A 22,315-nucleotide genomic window follows, 5' to 3' on the forward strand; every position below is an offset into this window, starting at 1 on the left:
CGGCCTAATGTTGTAAAATTCCATCCAGTAAGTAATTGAAGTCTGAAATGTCGCGGTTCTTACGAGACCTCAACTATGTCTGTGCACCCTGCGGAAGTCTTGCCATAAAATCAGCAAGATTAAAAACAAATCCCAGCAAATTCAAAATTATTAGGGGTCATGCGGGCTGGACCCCCATCAATAATAATAATAATAATAATAATAATAATAATAATAATAATAAAGACCGACTCTCCTCTTGAATCTTGAATCAAGTTAATAAAGGACACATCCAGCAAAGTCCAAGCCCTGCACTGCTCCTCAATATGTCTCCAAATGGAAAATTGGGGTTTGGTAAGTAATTAAACATGACAAGAGCAACACCCAACCACCGATAAACAAAGACGATTCATGCAGTACTGAGTACCAGCTAGCGGCAATGATGGAGGAAAAAATAGTGAATGTAGCAACCATTCAAAAGAAGGTGCTGAGGTAGAGGATTTTCTACAGTATAGTTAACCGCTCAGTTGATGTGTTGCAGTCATTGGGTCACAGAGAGGCAGAACGAGTGTGAAGAAACCTTCACCCCGAAGCACCCTGTTCCAGCGAGCACTAATGAACCAAACAGAGTGTCATTTCCAGGTCGACTCATTTAAAGACTCCCATCGCTCATATGATGCGGTATGTTGGCAGCAGGTTGACTAAGGGAATGCCCTGAAATAGGGTTAGTGTGAAGATGTAGACCATTGTTTTGCCACGGCACAGTGGCTGTGCGTCATGAGACCTAGCCAGGTGTGCCAGGGAAATCTTTCCAATTCCACACAAATTAATTATGGATTAATTATGGATTAATTATTATTATTAATTATTAATTAGCTCGTGTGTTTCAAAAATTGAAATTCCAAGGCTGTACTAATTCATCTCATTCATCAGTTCTAGCCAGAGTACCAACTCTGTGTTCATCAGAACAAGTCTCACTCTGAAAGTGAGGACTTTTCATAGTGGTGAAATGTTCGGCTCTTTTAGAAGATTCGTTCCATGAATGGGAGTCAGAAGAGTTGGTTTGGCTCTGAGTTGCAGCGGTGGAAAGTAACAAAGTACAAGTACTTAATCTAAGTACTGTAATTAAGTATATTTTTCAAATTTCTGTAGTTACCTACAGTAAGTACTGTATATTCACTACATTTCAAAGAAAGTGTTTATACTTTTTACATTACTTTTTTGCTATTTCACCCAATCATGTTACTTTTGTTTGTTTTTTTTGTCTGGATTTATATTTATATACGTACATTTAGTTTTGAAAATATGTATTTATATCCACGTACATTCTTTAAATCAGGATTTATATCTATCAAAGGCAAGACCAATCAGGAAATACTGAGCACTCAGGTGAGGAATAAAAAGTACAGTAGTTCTTTTCGCCATATTATAGACTGAAAATGTCGAAGAAATATTAAGTATTTTACTTTTAATACCTTAATTACATTCAAGAGCTAAAACTTATTTACTCTTACTTAAGTACAAACGTCAACATGGTTATTTCACTTTTACCAGAGTAATTCTGTACGTGCATATTTCTACTTTAACGAAAGTAAAAGCTCTAAGTACTTACTTCTTCCACCACTGCTGATTTGTGAAGGGAATTCTCACAAGAATCATTTCATTGTGTCAAAACAATCTCTTTTGGAATGCAACGAGTAACTCACTCACATTTAATATGAATTGTGCCAAATGCCTTGGCCTTTGTCCTCAGTAATTATTTACCATTCGTCAGTCAAACTAAAGTTGAACCTGCTCGCCTACTCTAATGCTGCACTCCCAACTCCTGAGACATTTAAAACATTTGTTCGCAAGCAACAGATCGTTTGCGAATCATCCATCACAAAATATTAGTCATACATATAATAATAAGAACAGACATAATAATAATAAGAGTAACAGATGTTTCTGACATTGTTACCACAGGGTAGTAGTGTGCCGTGGGATTATTTCATTGTTGAAAGTGTGCCATGGCAGAAGAAACCTCAGGGAAACACTGTTGTAGACAGCAAAATTACCCCCAATCAAATTGAGCTATTCCTTCGGCTGTTGAAGTCTTTGATTTTCGGCAGAACTTTGATCAACCAGACCCGTAATAGCTTTGACGGGATAAGAAAGGCTCCTTTCTAGTTTAGTGAAATGTAAAAAGTAGGCCAGGCATCCATAAATTATGGCGTAAACAGCTCTGGAAGAGGACTCAAATGTGATTTAAATGTTGCCTTGAAATCTACAGCAGTTTATATCGGCGCTCCCCGCGGAAAGCTCTTCAGAACACTTTAAATGCCATTCAAAATGCACTTTCTCTCTGTGCTCAGTCATAATTCTGTGCTGGCTTATCGACAAAGACACGGGACTAAACACGTCTGCTTCCCAAGATCATTCCAGCAGGATGGATGGATTGGCATCCGAATTTGTGGGTCTATCTCTGTGTGTTGTTAGTGGGTCGGTCTCTGTGTGTTTGAGTCGGGGTTTGTTCGTGCAAGAGTGTGTACGTATGAAAGAGAAAGCCGTGTCCACGTGCTTTCATGTTATGCATAAATATGGACTATATGTGTCAGAATTGATGACTGGATAGCTGCAGCAGTGGCTGTAATGCTAGAGCCCTCCGGAAAGAGCCTGGCAGTTCTGTCCCAAATCCCGGTGAATTCAGAAATTAACAAAGGGTTTAATATTTGGGCCTTTCACAACACGGAAACCAAAGCAAGACATCCTGCCTTCCTGTGAAATAGCTAGGTTTTCTTTTTCAACGCACGCGAGAGGGGCTTCTTCGCCTTTGGTTTGAGCAGGAAGCCATTTCCTCATCTGTAATGTCATATAATTTGCGGGCTTTTTTTTCTTATATTTTTCTCTTTTTTTTATCTTTGATGGCAGTCCATCTGCGGCTGTGAAAAGACCTCAATCTGTTCGTTTGGCGCCCATTGTGGCCACATTTCCTGTTTGCATCTGCCAAACGGGCCTTGTCAGCTGCCCCTCAGACATGTCCAATTACTTATCAATCTGGGGATTGGTTGGATGAATGGAGAAATGAATAGACAGTTGGCTGGATTAGCAGATCGAAGGATGACATGAGATGAATATGGAAAATAGAAAGGGCATTGACAGGTAAGTGATCAACAATGCAGCACTTTGAGAGCCCAGTGTTTGTAAATCAATATCAATGAAGTGGTTATACATGGGAAGAGACAAAAATAGTTATATATAAAAAAAACAAAAAACATTTTGAGTGTTCCCTTCGGAGAGCATCTCCAAGTAAACAAACTAATGTCACCGTTCCCAATGACTGAATGGCGGCTGTTTTGATTGATGGTGGCCCACCGCCGGGTCACGGCCACCAACACGCGTGAAGACTCCCGAGTCCAAGAAGGCCCGCCCCTTCACCATCGGCTGGATGACAGTTGTCGACTCTTCCGAAGCTTGTCGCCAGATTTATGGGGGCCAATCGAGACACATATTTACTTTCTTGGAGGCCCTGGTCATCAATCACAATGCAAACACGCCAAGGACATCCTGCTTTCTCCGACATCTGCTATCCCGCAGACAAACTCAAATTGATTGACGTTGGGGGTGGGGGGTGGGGGGGCCTTCAATGGGTATATACAACAAGTTGGTTCCGTGTCGAAATGGTCAAATCTGCTATTTTTCACGAACAGCCAGAGAGTATTAATTGTTGAGGCTCCTAACTTGGAGACATGTGACACGTTACATCTATATGAGTCAAGCTGGGCTTCAGGCCAACGAGGTCAAAGATGTCGATGGCAAACAAGAGGATTTTTAGAAAGGGCATTTATCGGGGATAAAGGCAAAGCATTTACTTTAAGTCGAAGAACACTTCTTAAAAGTAAGATTCAATTTCTCATTTTGGAGTAGAGAGCATTAAAAGTTACTTATTCCACCTGGAGAAATGCATGGAATTACACCCCCCCCCCCCCCCCGCCCCCCTCCCATGTGAGATAGCTTGGAGAACCATTTTCTCAAAAGCTGGCTGAATAATCTTATATTCCCATTTCTAGGCCGGTCAATTTATCTTCCGAGAAGAAGAAAGAGGAAAAAGATGAGATCTATTGTTTTATTTTCAAGATTTACTGGCTTGGATTTATTTCTCCCCTTTTTTCTGGCAGTGGGAACATTGGTTCAGCGGATGGTGGGGAGTGGGGGAAAGAGCTGGTCAAAGAAAAAAAAGAAATAAACGTGCCGATCCAATTTTCAAGCTGCGCTATTCCTCAGTGAGATCCAATCCACGGCCCTCGTGCTCCGTGTCTCTTTTTTGCTTTGTCCTTTGCAAAATCGCGGGGGCAGTGGGGCCCCGGCTATCAGGGAGCACATTCTATGAATCTGCTCTGATAATCAGAGACCTGAGACGGCATTCAGCGAGTCCGACAAAAAGAAATGGAAGGGAAATGAAGCAAATGCACACACTTTGGTTTTGTTTTCTATTAACCAGGGACACCTTTAGTTGGCGCCTTTTGTTTTCCCCAACCTGATGAAAACTGGATGAATAATTTACATCCCCCTTGATGGCCGCCCCCACACTTTCCCCACATCCCACACTGATAACCATTCATATTGTGTAGGTCCCCTCATGGCGCCAAAACAGCTCTGACCCGTCGAGGCATGGACTCCACAAGACCTCTGAAGGTGTCCTGTGGTATCTGGCACCAAGACTTTTGCAGCATCTTTTAAGTCCTGTAATACATCTTTCCCACTGCACCAAAAACTCGGCAACACTCGCTAACATCCAGCATTTGTCATCACTGGGAAAGGAAAAACCGGGGTCTCAGTCCCGGGTCAAATGACCCTGCAGTATACACAGGTTTTAATCACTCCACCTCTGATGGGCTCTGATGTGAACAGGACGTGCGGGTCGACCCGCTAATTTGTGCCACTTCACCGGCCGATGCCACGCGCGTTGAAGTTCCGGATGTTGCCGCGTTAATAGATAGGAATATGCATGTGTCACTCCATCATGTCATGTCCGATTTAGAATGCAAAATCAAAATCAGAAGGGTTTTTTTTCCGTATGGGGGACCATGAAATGTTGTGAGCGTGTGTATATATATATATATATATATATATATATATATATATATATATATATATCCAATTCATGGGGCAAAAAAAATGGGGGGGGGGGAGATTTGGGGCATATATTTTGGAGTTCCTGATGAATTATTAAGTACTCTGGCACAAGACACATCTAATATGCAGTCATTTCGAAGAACTCTGCAAGGATGTGTGCACGTGTGTGTGTGTGCGAGCAGTGGACATTCTTCTTGTGTTTTGCAACAATACTGGGAAAAAATGTGTTGTTTGTGTGTGTGTGTGTGTGTGTGTGTGTGTGTGTGTGTGTGTGTGTGTGTGTGTGTGTGTGTGTCCCGCGTACACATGCGTATATTTGTGTGTACATCCTGTTAAACTTCCAGGGCTACGACCCGAAAACACGACGGGCAGGAATTCATTAAAAACGATTCATTCCAGGGGAGGAGAAGAGACACTACTTTCCATTTGAACTGAGACATCCGTTACACTCCTCATACTTACAGTACTACTGCGCTGCAGGAGAAGGTAAAATAAGAGAAGGTACTATACAGTATTCATGTTGTGTTGTGTTAGTGTCATTCAGCATTAGGGAGAGAACTGCTGTCTGTCTCGCAATAACCCCCTTTAGTCTAAAGGCGCTTATTTTGCTATAATGACCGGCTGGCTGCACATTATCCCACTTATTGCCCGGCTACTCACGAAATAAAAGAATACGATTGAGAAGGAAAATTAATTCAAAATGATTTTCTAACTATGCCTATTTAAAAAAAAACTAAATTTTAACCCTTCTTCAAGTCTTCCATGCAGTTTCTATGTTAGCATCACAAGATGCATGTAGCACGTTATTCAGAAATAACTGACCTGCTAAGTGCCACTATTGACGAGACGGAATCGAGTATTCCATGGAGCAGTGTGATAAAGTACATACACTGACTCCTCACTGTCATCCCCGAGTTGATGCAGTATTTGTTACAATACTTTTCATCAAAACATGGGTATTAAAATACATAAACATGTCACAATCCAGCAGTGAAGGAGACTTATTATAGATAAAATTACAACTTCCCCAGAAGTAATTTTTTCTATGGACACACACAAATATTTGCCATCTTAACGTCCTGCGGTCTCTGGCTTGAACTTAACGTGCTAACCTCTCTATTGGTATTCTGCACGGGCCTTATTAAATATTCACTGCTCTGTCTCTGGGGACAGGCAGGTTTATTGGAGTGCATCATTTCCCCTTTGCCCGGCTCCTTTTCTGCCCATTCCTGTGGTGACATGTAAAGGGTTTGCTGTCTTCAAAGCAGCCATGACTTATCCATTAGGATGAGGGGGAAATGCTTGATGGCCCAACAGTGTTTCCAGTTTGTTTTGGTCTTCGTGTTTCTAAAAATGGAATGGCGCACGTCGCCACACGACTGCCGCACTCGGGAAGCTACTTTGCTAATGGAGTTTCGTTTTTTTCCTTTTTCAGACTTCAAAAACAATGAAAAGTACTCAAACATTGATAAAGAGCTATGCAGCTGAACTAAAGGGTTTGGTGTTTGGGAATCCTTAATATATATTTTTGGGACTATGATAAGATAATATTATCACCCTGATGCTCGGGTCACATCGCCGGCGGCGGTGTAGCTGTTTACTTGGCAAAATAAAAGGGTGGGAGCCCTATTGTTTTTGTTAATGAAAAACCGACAAACCCGGAGACATGATCACTAAAATGTCTAATCAGGGCAGCAAATGTCTAAGCATTGCAGACTACTGATTGGACCTCTACTGGACCAAGATGATGGCACCTACAGATGGTCTTTATGTGTGTTTTTTGTTTGTAGGTTAGTTTGCCAATGTTAAGTTTAGTCGTGCGAATCCCACCAACTGTACAGCCGCCAAGATCTTCTGATCATAGGATTACAGTGTAACCAGGCCGTTATGAGTGAACTTCCGCGCTCATAAAATATACCAGAGGAGAGGACACTGGGCTCACCGCGGATCGTTGTCGGCTCCGGCAGGCGGCGTTGCCGGCTTTATTCGGCCTGCTCGCCGACTGGACTCTCGGCAGAATGGAATTTGTGAAACTTGTTTATTGTCTGATCGCAATTATCCAGCAAAGTAAATATTCCATGCATTCGTATGCCCGCTGCAGGCTCCGTGGAGCGCGCACACACACACAGGCTCCGCAGACACGGGACGCACAGGGCTTTTTTTTTTTTCGTTCAATAAGGAAAAAGTAAGTACATCTAAAATAATAAAAACACACTGCTTTATTTTGTTTCATTTGGAGAAACAGGAAATGGAAACGCGCTGCGGAGCATATCTGCAAAAATCTCTATTCCTAATTACGTTGGGGGGGGGGACCCCTGGACCCCGCCTATTGCTGCCTGCAGCTATTCTAATTATGATTTTGTTTTTAAATTAATCTATTTTTCTTTAAGATATGTTTTAATAGGCACACTGGTAATGTCACCAACAAAACCAATATTATTGTAATGATATTGAGTTATATCGACTTTTTAATCCTGCTTTGATCTTATTGCAAGATTTAGTTTATGATTAACAGATCATAAAATACAAAACAAAATAGACCCAAGTAGACCAAATCAAAAATTTTATTTTCCGCAATATCATGAATCCAATCCAGTTGTTTTCTGCCAGTGCCAAGTCTCAGTTTTGATGTTCAGGTAAATTTTGAACTTTTTTCTAATGTTTTAAACATTATATCCATTGTCGGACACAAAGGATGCATTAAAATGTAAAATGCATTTTATCATAGATACTATTTAATTCGATTTACATATCAGCGTTTGCGTGCCTCCGTACTCATCAGCCAATACGGTAAACATTTGGTTTTGTTCTACGACAAAGTAAAAAATGTTCAGATTTTATTCCATTTAGATTATGAATGGTCTTGGTATCCCACTGTGGTGGCAGTTTTGGATTTATTTTTACTTTGTCGTAAAACAAAAACACATTTTTGGAAAGGTGTCATCTTGAAGGTCAACATACACCGACCAGCCAACAACATTAAAACCACTTACAGGTGAAGTAAATAACATGGATCATCTTGTTCCAGTGGCACATGTCAAGGGGTGGGATAAATCAGGCAGCAAGTGAACAGTCAGTTCTTGAAGTTGATGTGTTGGAAGCAGGTAATAATGGGCAAGTGTAAGGATCTGAGTGACTTTGACAAGGGCCAAATTGTGACGGCTAGACGACTGGGTCAGAGCATCTCCAAAACAACAGGTCTGGTGGGGTGTTCCCAGTATGCAGTAGTTAGTACCTACCAAAAGTGGTCCAAGGAAGGACAACCGGTGAACTGGCGACAGGGTCATGGTCGCTCAAGGCTCATTGATGCACGTGGGGGGTGGAGTCCAGCCCGTCTGGTCCGATCCCACAGAAGAGCTCCTGTAGCACAAATTGCTGAAAAAGTTAATGCTGCTATGATAGAAAGGTGTCAGAACACACAGTGCATCACAGCTTGCTGCATATGGGGCTGTGTAGCTGCAGAGCGGTCAGAGTGTCCATGCTGACCCCTGTCCACTGCCAAAAGCACCTACAATGGGCATGTGAGCATCAGAACTGAACCATGGAGCAATGGAAGAAGGTGGCCTGGTCTGATGAATCATGTTTTCTTTTACGTGTGTGTAAATGTCCTTTACCTGGGGAAGAAAAGCCAGCGGAGGCAATGTTCCGCTGGGAAACCTTGGGTACTGGAATTTATGTGGATGTTACTTTGACATGTACCACCTACCTAAACATTTTCATACTGTAGACCAAGGACGCACATTCATGGCTACGGTATTCCCTGATGGCAGTGGCCTCTTTCAGCGGGATAGTGAGTCCTGCCACACTGCAAAAACTGTTCAGGAATGGTTGAGGAACAAGACAGAGTTCAAGGTGTTCATTTGGCCTCCAAATTCCCCAGATCTTAATGCGATCGAGCATCTCTGGGATGTGCTGGAACAACTTACAGGACTGAAAGGATCTGCTGCTAACATCTTGGTGCCAGATACCACAGGACACCTTCAGAGGTCTTGTGGAGTCCATGTCTCGATGGGTCAGAGCTGTTTTGGCGGCACGAGGGGGAGCTACACAATATTAGGCAGGTGGTTTTAATCCCTAAACTGAGATATTGACCTTTGACCCCCCGACCAGAGGTCATATTTGACCCTATATCTCAATAATTAAAAGAGCTACCAAAGGACAGTCAAGTGTTTTGGACAGCTCTGGACATGTTCTTTTAGAGGGGTGTTAGTGTCAAACATATAATTCAGGGCTTTGCACATTACATATGTAAATTCTGACAACACAGGTATATTCCCACATTACCAAATTAACCCCGACCAAATGAACGCTCCCACCCCCCCCACACACACACACACACAAACACAACTCCCCGCACTAGTGTACTTTCGTCAGCTTAGTTTTAGTTTCAGTGTACATATCTGCACCCCCCTACCGCTTCTAAAGTAGAAGAAAATCTAACCATTCAAATGAATCGCTTTAAATTAAGTTATGTGTAGAACAAAAAAAGCCAGACAATCGTGCTGCAGGACACGATTCAGTAGACTAATTTTTGTGACAGAGCACAAAAAAGCGCAAGACTGGGTTGCAATTTCTGTATTCCCGACCACAATGTTTTCTAACTGTTTTTTTTAATTTAAGTTATAAATAAATTAACTTTGCTCCATTTGAGAATATGTCCTTGTGCAAAATTAATAAATAAATAAAAACAATTTTCGCCTGTTTTGCCAAATAGGATTAATATTGTTTTTAATTAAACTCCATGAAATGTCTTATCTTATCTTTCTTTTTAAATTTGCTTTATTGCTTTCTGTCTTTTGTTGTTACACAGAGGGTGAAATAAAAAACAATTAATAAATCAGAGGATTCCTTGCACAAAAGAACTTCATTACTCCCTTCATCTGTGACCAATTCCAAGCACCACCTTTGTACACATGTTCTCGGCATTTGGTTTCTTTTTTTGTTTGTTTTTTTGAAGGTTTTTGATAAATTGTTCAAAAGGGATAAAGGCGGGATTACTGGGCACATCAAAAACCCCACACAGAGGCAATTAGGTTGGGAAAGGGATCTGTTGTCCCATATCAGTGTTAAAGAATATAAATTAGTCATGCTTGACTAACATCACTCTAATAATTGGATAACAAGCTCATACTTACTGTTGGATATCTTTAACCTCTATGACAATGTCATTGTGTGAGATGGAAACATAAATATCTGAGGAGGTGGACCCCTCTTGGGTATGAAAGATCAAAGTTTTAATCTAGATTTGTGTTTTTCCCAACAGGGCCTTTGGATAAAAAACACATACAGAATTTCCTGGTTTGGAACAGCACTGGCAATAGTGGGGGTTGAATAGGAATACAAGATATCTGCCTGGCTGTACTGCAGCCTTTTGAGATTGACTTGGGCAACTTCAGTTTAGTCATTTGGAGCTAGGTGTCCTTCTCAATGCCACTTAAAATAGCGTCTGAGTGGAAAAAATACACCATGTGAATATTCAAACTGGCAAAGGTGCTGCCATTAAAGCTTTCCCCCCTACCGCCAGCCCTGATATTAAATAGCAATTTTACTTGCTCACCCTGACTTCAAATATCGGAATAAAGTCATTTCAACACAGCCTTTATGGTCACCTAATAATACAAGTGTGTAATTCTTGTCACCTAATGGTATTTAAACTGATAGTTATCGGTTTCAGATTGTTTTTTTTGGGTTTTTTTTTACATTTTCGCATGATACATTTTCAGAAAAGGCTATGAGAAGTTGGATAAATGTGAATTATGACTGTTTGGCCAACATGGTCGTTCCTTGCTTTATTCGAGGCCACGAACTGTATTGATGCATTTGAAAAGGAAAAAAAAAAAAGAAAAACCGTAAAAGGATTTAACACAAACGGTTGTTGATAGATAAACCTTCACAAAAGCTAAAGATACATGGTTTGCCAGAAAAGGTCTCGTTGTTTCTGTCCGGCCAACCTTTCACAAGGTTGACTGAAGGGTGGCAGCTTGTTGGTGTAGTTATGTGTGCTGCAATCCGTACAAAGAGATTAGTTTAATATCAGTCAGCCTGGATGTATGGAATTTTCTTGGAGTGTCAGGCAATAACGCCCCCCAGGGAATTTCCGCTAAAATGCTGCTTAAATGCTGCCCGAGCTTATCGGAATTCCGAAGTGTGACAACTATGAATAAAACATTAACAAATATGATGATGATGGGGCGAGAGTGTGATTGCTTTGCTGCCTCTTTGGTCAAGAAGCTTTATGAGAACGCCGGGGATGTGGGGTGGACTACAGAAATCTTTGGTTTTGAGGTTGTTTAATCTCATTTACCCAGAGTAATTGACGCTCACTCAATCAACGGCCGGAAGTGCTCATTGCAGTGACTAGAAAGTAAAACGATTTGCCATTTAACCAGAGATTTCATACCCATACAAATGTGGGAGGTAAGGAGAGGTTCTCTGAAAAAGTGCATAACTGTGACACATGTCCAGACCAGAGTTGGAAAGAAAGGAGTTAAAACAACTGAACCAATACCGTCTTCAACCAGTTATATGCTTTATGCTTAATTGAATATAACTAAAATTCAGCACTTGTTTTATTTACTACTTACTAACAGCTATTCCAATTAATTAAGTATTGCACAATGCCATTTTCAATTTAGGTAACCATTAGAGAGTATACATAATATGTATACTCTCTAATGGTTATCTAAACTGAAAATGTCATTGTGCAATAGTAGAACATAAATTAAATTAAATTAAATTAAATTAAATCAAATTAAATTAAATTAAATTAAATCAAATTAAATTAAATTAAATTAAATTATAAAATGTATTAATTATTAATTATTATAATTCAATTATTAATTATTAATTATAAAATGTTATTATTAAATTAGTAGAACCTTAAATCTGATGTCAGTCCACAAACATGCGAAACAAAGGCGAAAGATTTGAATTCCAGAGCCAATCAAATGAAAGCATTTCTACTTCTAAGCTTAGATACTAACCGCAGTTTGGTTAAAATGGCAAATAATAATAATGATAATAACCTTATGTAAAGCCCCTTACATACATGATATGCAACTCAAAGTGATTTACATTAATAGAAGGAAAAATAGCATTATAAGATAGGTAGATATACTACACTCATAGCATATTTGGGTCATCAATTAAGGCTTTGAAGGATGGCAATAAGAATTTCCTTCAATTGAGTCAATATCATTCCTCAGTGAATGATTTATCTTTATTTACTGCTCTTGAATTCACTTCAATTCACAATTGTCACTATTCTTAGTGCAGAAATTCCCCTGTTTATCGTCATTGTTTGGCCTGATCTATTGAAAACAACAGCATTGTCATGATATAATTTGGGGGGGAAATAGTGCATATCAAAGCAATATACAATTTGTTTATTAATTCAGTGTTGTTGCTGACAGCGTCTCATAATTCTGGACTTAATCCCAGACCCGTGGATTAACCCCTTGTCTCCCACTTTCAAAGAGAGGGGAGAAGAATCTGCTTTTTCACTGTGAGCCAAACCCAGGGCCCTTTTGATGTTTAAACATCTCCACCCATCCTAGCCAACAGAGAATCAGGTCTAGGAAAGTGATTAAGCAGCAAGATGTGTGTGGGGTAGCGATCCCTCTCTGCAAGACAGACGACCATTAAGAAAAATCAGCGCCGCTTGCGCACTAATTCGGCCGATTACAGGACAGTTGTGCAGCCGTGGGAAGGAAGCTGCGCAGGTGAGCCCCCATGGGGTCGGTCAACTGAACGATGAACTCCTTTTCCCTCCTTCCCCCGTCGCCCTCTGACGGTCACACGAGAAGTTCTTCAAAAATATAATTCACGAGCACAGACTCTGGTGTCTGGGCACTCAAAGGACAATACTCACACTCTCCTCCTTGAAAACACACACGGTTGAAAAGAACACACACATTACTTCCCTTTGTCTTCCTTGTCTGAATTTGTCTGAATTTACATTTAGGCACAAGTTTATCTGGAAGTGTCCAATCCAGGTCCTAATCCAGGCCACATTCCTGAAAAACACTTCTCCAGTTCTGCGTTTTTAGACAAAGTTGTATCGAGAGTTATTGATTAAATCACCCTGTAATAAAAGTAATAGTACAATGCAAATGTTTTCATTCAAACTGAAAAAAATCCAGCCTCTCTAAAACGGCGGCTGATGGAGATGTGAGTGGAAGAATAAAAGTGTGTTTTTGTCATGTGTTTTTACTTCCATCAGGATGCTTCGATTCATTGCATGCCTTATAGTTTTACTCAAATCAAGTGTTTTGTTGTAATATATTTTCTTATTATTGGTACAAATATCAATTTGTTAAGTTGGGTTGTTAGAAATACATTTTTATTGTACGCTGAATTTTCACTGAATGTCATGTTAAGATGTGTTTAAATGTCTGAATGTTTTCAATCCCTGATATGTGATTTGTTTTGGGGACACAGTTTACACATGCTGTTTCGAATCGCTGAATTGACGTTGATGGAAGGAATTTAATAGTAGCATAATAGTAGAAATAAACTCTGTTGTTTAACGGACTGAGAGATGATGCCCCTTCAAGGGGTTGGCAAAAAGAACACAACCTTTCTCACTGGTAATAACAGTGGCTGAAGTTGTCTGGCAGCTCTACCGTAGCTTTTGCTGCATTTTAATTTTAGCTTTTTCCCTGTGTTTCCTCAACTAGGTTAAATAACGTTTTCCTGCTACTCTCTGCACAAGCTGACGTCAGATCGTCACAGATTTCCTTATACAGTCTTATATGCTCCATCCAATCTGCTGTGCGTTTCTCCAAACAAAACCAATAAAAAAAAAGTGGTTTTATTGTAGATGTATTAATTTGATTTAAATTGATTTTATTTTATTTTCCGAGGTTTACATGAAACAAAAAATCCCCTGCGTTCGAGAGTCCCGGTGACTGCCGTCCCGGTGCAGTGTACGTGTCTCCCACAAGCCTGGAGAACTGGCAACGAAGGTTAGAACAAACGACCACAGACCAGCACAAATATTTTAAAAGAAAGAGAAATTATTACCAACTGTCCATGATAAAACTGCAGACAAGGGAAATTTTTGTTTCTTTCTGGGTGCAGTGTGCATCTACGGAAAGTTACTGGAGGCTGCGAGACGCGATCTGCTCCGCGTTTCTGCAAACAAAACCGTAGATGCATTTATTTTATAGATTTTATGTTATAATGTTTACGTAATTGAATGAAGCAACAAAGCCCCAAGGCTGCAGCTCCAAGCTGGTCTGGACACACTACACTAAAAGCCCACTTTCAGAAAAAAGTGGGCTTTTAGTGAGGGGGGCCTTCAAGACACAGGAGCTAAAAGTGCTCGTTTCAGCGGAGGCTGAATTAAGGGGCTGCGTAAAGGGCCGGTATGAGATAAATAATGTCTTTTTTGAACTGTGAGTCATGCAAAGCGACTCCTGGGAGTCCAAGAACAAGAGCAAAATAAGCATAAAGGTCCCCCTTAGGTTCCCAGATAGATCATTTTTGTGTCCCAGCAACCCGATTCCTCAATAAATAATAACTTCTGAATTAGCGGCTAACGGCCAAGGATGTTATTTACAAGTTCCATTTCAAACGAGTTAACTAAGAAGCAGTTAGGCAGAGCCACTCTTCTCAACTGCTTCTGCTTGACACTCTACTACGTCACAGACGTGCTGTTACCAAGACACTGTTTCAACACCTGCCGTAAAAGCTGACCCTGCCGCCATGCGGAACGTAAGGACCTCCACAAAACACTGCTGTAGTGCATCGTGTGGTTGGAAGGATCCAAGCGACACCACATGAGTCCATCATCGGCCCAACTAGGACCAAGGCAACACAGTGACTAGTAAACCCCAGAAAAGCTCTCTGTTACTTTGTCTGATTGAGACTTGGTGTCGGATAGGTTTTAAAGCTTTAGATTACAACTTAGAAACGTCATTTTGTGTTTCGTTTCATTCATCCGATCACACGTTCACTCCATCTCTGCCACCTTTTCATCTATTGTTTTATTGATTTTCAATTATCTGCATCCTTTATTTACAATTCTTTAAAATTTTGAATTGTATTGCCCGACATTTGTACATGTTTAAATGTTTCAATTATTTTGAAGATCGTTGTTTGAGATATTTCGCTTCAAGTAGGGAATAGTGGTATCGAGAGAAATTTACTCCTAGATTATGAAACTATTTAATTATGCTTAATGATCGATTTGCTGAAAGTAAATTTCATTAGGTCCCCCAGAAAAAGCGGGTGGTGCCCATGAGCGAGTACAATTATTAAATTATTAAAAGTAGGTCAACATGCTAAAGTGTTGTCTACGTTATTTAAAAATATTCTCCGGCCAAACATCAACCGAAAAATATTTTATATCATATCAAGAGAATTCATGTTATTTAAAAGTCAGTGTCAGATCTTTCTTTCAGGTCGTGTTTTATTGCATCGGAGTGAGAGAACTGAGCCAAACCATCATGTGAGGGAACCGTGAGACGGACACCTCGGAAACGGCTACGACTGCAAAGATTTAGATGAAGCGCGGTAGCACGTGCCAGGTCATTCCTGGTGACAATGAACCGTATAATTCATGCTTAAATCAACACAGGACAATTTTTACACTGAGATTAACAGCACGGGCAATTCCAGAGGTTTTCCCCCGTGCGATCAATCCACATTATATTACAGCCTTCCCCCTGTGCCACTGCCCGGGGGAAAACAGCACATTTCCCATTCTTTCTCATATGAGAAAGTGACACTCTGTTTCTCTGATGTTAGCGGTTTATATTCAGCCCATGATGCCTCTCTCTTTGACCACTAGGGAAATTAATAAATGATTAAAGTCTAGGAGAGTCGGGGGAAGAATGGAATTGGGGGAGATGGTTTGCATTGCTGCTGTGCTTAGAGTCGTGGTTCTCTCCTGGCACAGAGAGGTCTGGAACATGTTTGGTGACAAGTGTCCCGACTGTTGAAAGGACGCTGTGTTGCAGCCATAGCGTCCTTTCACACTGATTCCGATTGCTGCCCCCGTTTCTTCTGACTCGTGATGAAAAGTTGGAGATTTGGCCCTTTACGAGTGACTCTGTGAAAATAAATGTTAAATCTTTCACAGGCGTCCCGATGCGTGCCATCGTGGGCATCCCAATCGCGAGCACACAGAGTTCCTCATGAATATGCATATCTATCCCAGAAAGTCCACTTCACCTCGATGCCCTCTCATGCTTAAACCCCCCCCCAAAAAAAAAAAAACCTGCCTGAAAAAAAAAAGGGGGGGGCATGGACATCAAGGGGCAAAGAGGCAGGTGCTCTCCCCCCTCCCACCGCATGTGCCTGGACGAAAGGGGTCATAGCTCAAGCGGTTGACAGGTGGAGCTGACTAGATTTCTAAGATGTAAATGCAGATTTCTATAAATGCAGATGTATTACGGCAAAACATGGAGAACATTTGGAAAAATGCATTTTAGACCTGTTGCAACCGAACATTTCGAAATCATCAGAAAAATACAAATTTAACAAAACAAACTTTCTCTCAACTGTTTTGAACTCTGCTACGAACGGGATCAGAGTATTTTTTTTCAGTTACTTATTTATATAATAACCTGAGAAGTCTCCCTATGATAATGTGATTAGATTTTGTGATAATTTCTCTTGTGGCGTCGCGGTTAGCGGCACACCAGTATATTGGCTGCTTGCGTAGTGGAGGTGCCATCTCCGCTGCACTGGAAATGAAGTGGGTGACGGAATAGGTGTTTAAAAAGAACCGGATCAGTGGAGAGCAATGTAGTTTCAAAAATCGTTTGGTCGAAACGCCCAGCCATGATTAGTTTTTAATTTGTTTTTTTTTGTCACAGAGAAATCCACAGGCAATCTTGGTCCCCTACCGAGGTTAGAAAAGATTTGACTTTTATAATTGGGATAAATGACTCTTTATCGTTCCTTCAGGGAAAATTTAAATTTACCCCAGGAAAATAAAAATATCTATATATTAACTACAAAGATTTGGCAGATGATTAATATACTAATATAACTGACTAGCAGCCAGAAACTAACAAATTAGAATACCATGAATTATTATATAATAGAAGTATTGTTGTAGTAATGCATCTCAACTGAAACCTTTACCACAGCTGGCTCACTCTTTGGCACAAATTTTGCAGATGTTGCTTTAATCGTCACACAGCACACCACAACACATGCATTCATAGCAACCAACACATGCTTTGGATGGGGGCCAGTGAAATGGCTCCTCTGCATTTGACCCCTCCTGGCTTGTCCTTCCTCTGGGGGGGGACAGAATACAATGAAATGCCTGGGGACCTGGTTCCATATATCCATTGCTGGTCAGATGATGAGCATGTTTTTGGTGGGGTTCCTTTGTGATGTTACATGGAAGAAACCCCATGTTACCATGGGGAGAAGATGCAAACTCCACACAGATAGGCCCTTAATTAGGGAGATAACCTGCTGGAGCAAGGTGCCAACAGCACCCCAGGTGGGAATTGAACCGAAGACCTTCTTGCAGGGAGGCAGCAGTGGAATGCACTGTGCCACCGTGCCCACGGCAGCCGCAAAGAGAGAGTGAAACAGTCGGGCCGCATTCTGCTGAATGAGTTTGTTGCTTTGTGGCGGAGGTTCCCTTTAAATCAGAGTTCTGAAGATTGAGAGCTGCTCGGCCAGTGCCATCTCCTGCTCCCGCTGGAGGGCGAGGATTGCAATAGGGATGAACACCCTAACAAGCCGTTCAACGATTGTCAGATCTGCGTAGTAATGCAAGACTTGCGAACGATAATTTCATAACGAACAAATCTTTTAAATTAATCAGGAGTCGGGAGTCACTCCGGCAAAAGAGTCATTTGTGACTTTGTAGCTGCAGCCAGGCACACAGGCTGAACCAAGACTCAACTCTTAAGCAAAAAGAGCTGAGAGCCCTGAGTCGCAGGTCGCATGTGTGCCTCAAGCCTTGCAGCAAATCTTCTACTCCTGAACAGAAAATGATTACGTGGGATGTAATTAAATGTGGAAAGAAAAGGTGAAGGCATTTGGCATAAGTCATATAATGTGACTGATTTACACTTTGCACTAAATCTAAATAAATACTTTCACAGAATGAAATGATTCCTGTGAGAATTCCATTCACAACTCACGGCTCAACTGACTCTTCTGGCTCGTTACACCAACTGAATGAAACAAACAAAGAGTCAGAAAATTTAACAAATCTTCTTACCGAGTCACTGGTAAAGAGCCAAAATCCCCAAAAAGAGCTGAACTTGTCATGAACAGTTCTTTGTGTAGTGAGGGAATGCAAGTCAATAAAGGAAGGACGGAAACGTGGAAAAAAATGTAACAAATCAGCCTTTCAGCCCTTGTATTCTCTATTTAATTCCATTCATGAAAGACAGTTAGGATAACATTTTCTGTCTTATTATTAGTGTTTAAGTCTACAGTTTGGACATTGTATGAACAACATCGTTGTTCATACAATGTCCGACATGTTCCGACATTGTTGTATCTTATAAACTCCGATGGACCTTCTTTGGCTTCTTGCTTGCATTTTACATAATATGGATAGATGATAGCTATATCTGTATTAAATACATATTCTATTAAAAAAGTTGGCATTTTCACATGCGTAATTTTTCCATGCTTATTGAATAGTATTGTTGCTATTCCCTTGTTAAATTATGTCCAAACATAGCATTACAAACATAACAAACCTTCCTATTTCTTCAAGGTTCACCATCATAGTCTGAATAAGGTTTAAATAGCCAATATGGGAAAATAAATAATATCATATTTTTCATAAAAATGTTGTCCATACCGCCCAGCCCCATATACTCCTCTGGGCCTTGGTGGCTCGATACAGAGAGCGCTGTCATTAGTTTTTTGGCCTGCAGTTAAAATGGAAAGGGAGCACGAAAGAGAGCGCGGCTGAGAATTCCAGGCTGCACCGGAGCACAATTAGACTGTTTGGGGATGTGAATGGGACGTTAATGGAACTGAGCTTTTCCAGTGATTTTTTTTTATATACTTCAAAACCTTCACTTGAACAATTGTACCTATTCAGCTGCTTATCGTACTGCAGCAAAAAAAAAACAACAAATAAACAAAAAAACACATTTGACGCTTATGCTCAAAAAGAAGGGAAATTTGATGAATACTACATGAGTGGGGGGAACAGTGATCTTTGTAGAGAAAGTAATTTCAAGTATTTAAAATAAATGAAAAAAACAAAGGAAGAAAAAAAACCCATGTACACACACACACGCATATACAGTATATACACAGAAGGTATTTATATATATATATATATATATATATATATATATATATATATTTATTTATTTATTTATTTATTTATTTATATATACATCTCGCGATGCAACTGGATCCTGGTTCCTGGGTCTTGGGTCTTGACACCCTTGACCAGGCGACCCAGCCGGGATTTCTCAAGTCCCGGCTTGTGTCCTTTTAGCACTACCTCACCCACGCCCCTCCTCTCCTGATCCACAGCGAACTTGAGACAATTTCATCTGCCTGTGTGACCATCTTTATGACGCTTCGCTCCTTCGCTCCAGCAAACCCTTTGCCCCTTTGAGCTAGTACCAAGGCCAGCCCTTCACGTGTCACCGTGCCCACCAGTGCGCTGTGTCTCAGGCGAGACTCAGCGACCTCAATGGCCTCTGCCGCCTTCCACTTCCAACCTGTTCTGACCTGGATGCTGTCCTGGGAGACCTTTGGGTCGCTTGACTCCCAGTATTGCAGGACCTCCCTTGATTGGGTCACCCTGAACTCTTCACTCAGGCTGCTGATGGGGAGCTTGTTGGGGAGCATGTTGTTCTTCCCATACGGGGTGATGTTGCTCAGGCTTCGAGGAAGATCCAACCACTTCCTTAGGAACCTACTGACTCTCCTTTTGAATCCCTCAACGGTGGAGATCGGGACTTCGTAGACCAAGAGGGGCCACAGGCTCTGTGGAAGGGTGCCATGCTGGTTCATCCAGGCTTTGAACTTGCCTGGAAGACCTGACTTGTCCACCACCACCAACCACGCTTCCAGTTCTTGATTGGTCGCTCAGACGTCTGCCGTGTCCCTCAGGCTTCTATTAAATACTTTTCCCAGGCCCTTCACTGGTTTCTCGGTGATTGATGGTATCAGGGTGCTGTCAACACTGAAGTGGTACTTGTCGACGCTCTTGCCCTTCTTTAGCACCAGGGATCTGGATTTCACCGGCTTGAAGCTCATGCGAGCCCAAGTAATCAGTTCCTGCAGACCCTTGAGGATCCACCTACTCCCCAGGACAGATGTAGCTGTCACGGTAAGGTCATCCATGAAGGCCCTGATGGGAGGTTGCCGGACATCGGACGTGGTGAGTTGTCCTCTGCACTCAACCTCAGCCGACTTCACCAGCATGTTCATGGCGAGCGCAAAGAGAATCACTGAAATTATATATATATGTTTATTCAGTTGTCCCTGCTGGATTTTTTCATTCTTTTCGTTTTGAGCACTTCTTATGAAGTGGCTGATGGCGTGATCTAAGTGGTTGTGACGGTGAGAGAGGCAGCAGGGAAATATGTCTCTCTCTCTCTGTCTGTCTGTCTGTCTGTCTGTCTGTCTGTGTGTCCGTCTCCCTCTCACTCACTCCCGCTCTCTGTTTCCTCTTCCTCTCCTCGCTCTCTCCCACCCTCCCTCTCTTCCAATATCTGAAGGCTGATGGGATTATTTTATTGTGCGGAAAGGTCTGGAACATGCTTTCACAGTCATGCATGGATCAATAATGTTATTTATTAGTCAGAGCAATCCATTAGCCATTGTTGCTTTGAGAGAAGCAAGGCGTAGCGTCCAGCCCTCTGAAGAGACGCCACTGGCCCTCAGCCATATCTACGCTATAATCGGCAGGCCGGTAAAACAGTTTTCCAAATGACCTTATTTTATTGGAGGGAGACTATTCTGCCATTGCGTTTGATACAGGAGTGGTGAAAACGATTCTGACTCGTCTCCCTCGTACAGATTGCCACATCTGCAAAGTAAAAACAATACACCTATCAGTTTCTCCTAATCTACATTTTAAAATAAATAAAAAACCTTCTTTGTTTTTGTTTTTTTCGACTAATGATTCCGGGGTAACCAGGTCTGGATTGACTGTACCAATAGTAAAAAGTAGAAGATTAGAGAAACCTCCTTACCTTAGAGCTGACAGTTATTTTGGGCACTTGCCTTAGAAATAGTCTTTCTCTCTCTCTCTCTCTCTCTCTCCACAAACACTTGGATGGACACAAGGGATGCAAGTAAATGAGGGGTATTTAATGTGACAAAGTAAACAACTAAAGGAATAACTACAAATATTGAGTGTGTCAGTCAGCAACATCAGTGAAGTAAATGTGCATGCGTGGTGTAAAGCGAAAACAATGCTAAAGTGCAACAAAGGCAAAAGCCTGCAGATGCTGGCTGGGATGAGTCCAGAAGAGACCAAACAATGTGATGAGTTGGCCTTTGTGGTAGTTTCTCCTATCACTGGCATTTCAGGGGCCCTCTGGCACAGAGGCACTGATGACGATTGGTTGTAGACATCAGTTTATTGTAGAGAGGAGGCTAGGTGGAATTAGCCAGGAGCAGATGGAACATGTCATGATTGGGCTCCTCTCCTGAGTGTGTGTGGATGGGGGTTTTAACCTGTTGCTCGTTAGCCCAACCAATGAGCAACAGGGATGCAGCCACCCTGACCCAATCACCTAGATCCAGGTCAGGTGTGGCTGCTCAAACCACCCCATCTCCACAGCACAGCTTTCTATCTGATTAGGGAGCACCAGTCCCAGGTGTTCTGGATCTGGTTGATTGCCACGCCCGCATTCCTCTGGTACATTTATGGACACAGAGGAAAACACAGTGAATCATAATGACCCTGTATTAGTGTAGGTTAGGCAGGGACTGACATAGTATACTGTATATACTGTTTATCGTACCGTATGTGTATATATGTGTGTACATACAGTATGTGTATATATGTATGTGTGAATATGCTAGTTTAGTCACCCATATATGCTTTGTTTATATGCTGTTTAATGCCAACCTTTTTATATCCTATACATTTTTACCCTATATATACAGTATCTATATATGTGTGTGCGTGTGTGTGTGTGTGTGCATGTGCGTGTGTGTGTGTGTGTGTGTACAACGTACATGTTCAACATATATAAACATATACATACCTTTAAATTTTTTTACACATGGGTGGGAAGGGATCAGTGAT

The sequence above is a fragment of the Zeus faber genome (genome assembly GCF_960531495.2).
Source record: "Zeus faber genome assembly, chromosome: 18".
Lineage (NCBI taxonomy): Eukaryota > Metazoa > Chordata > Actinopteri > Zeiformes > Zeidae > Zeus > Zeus faber.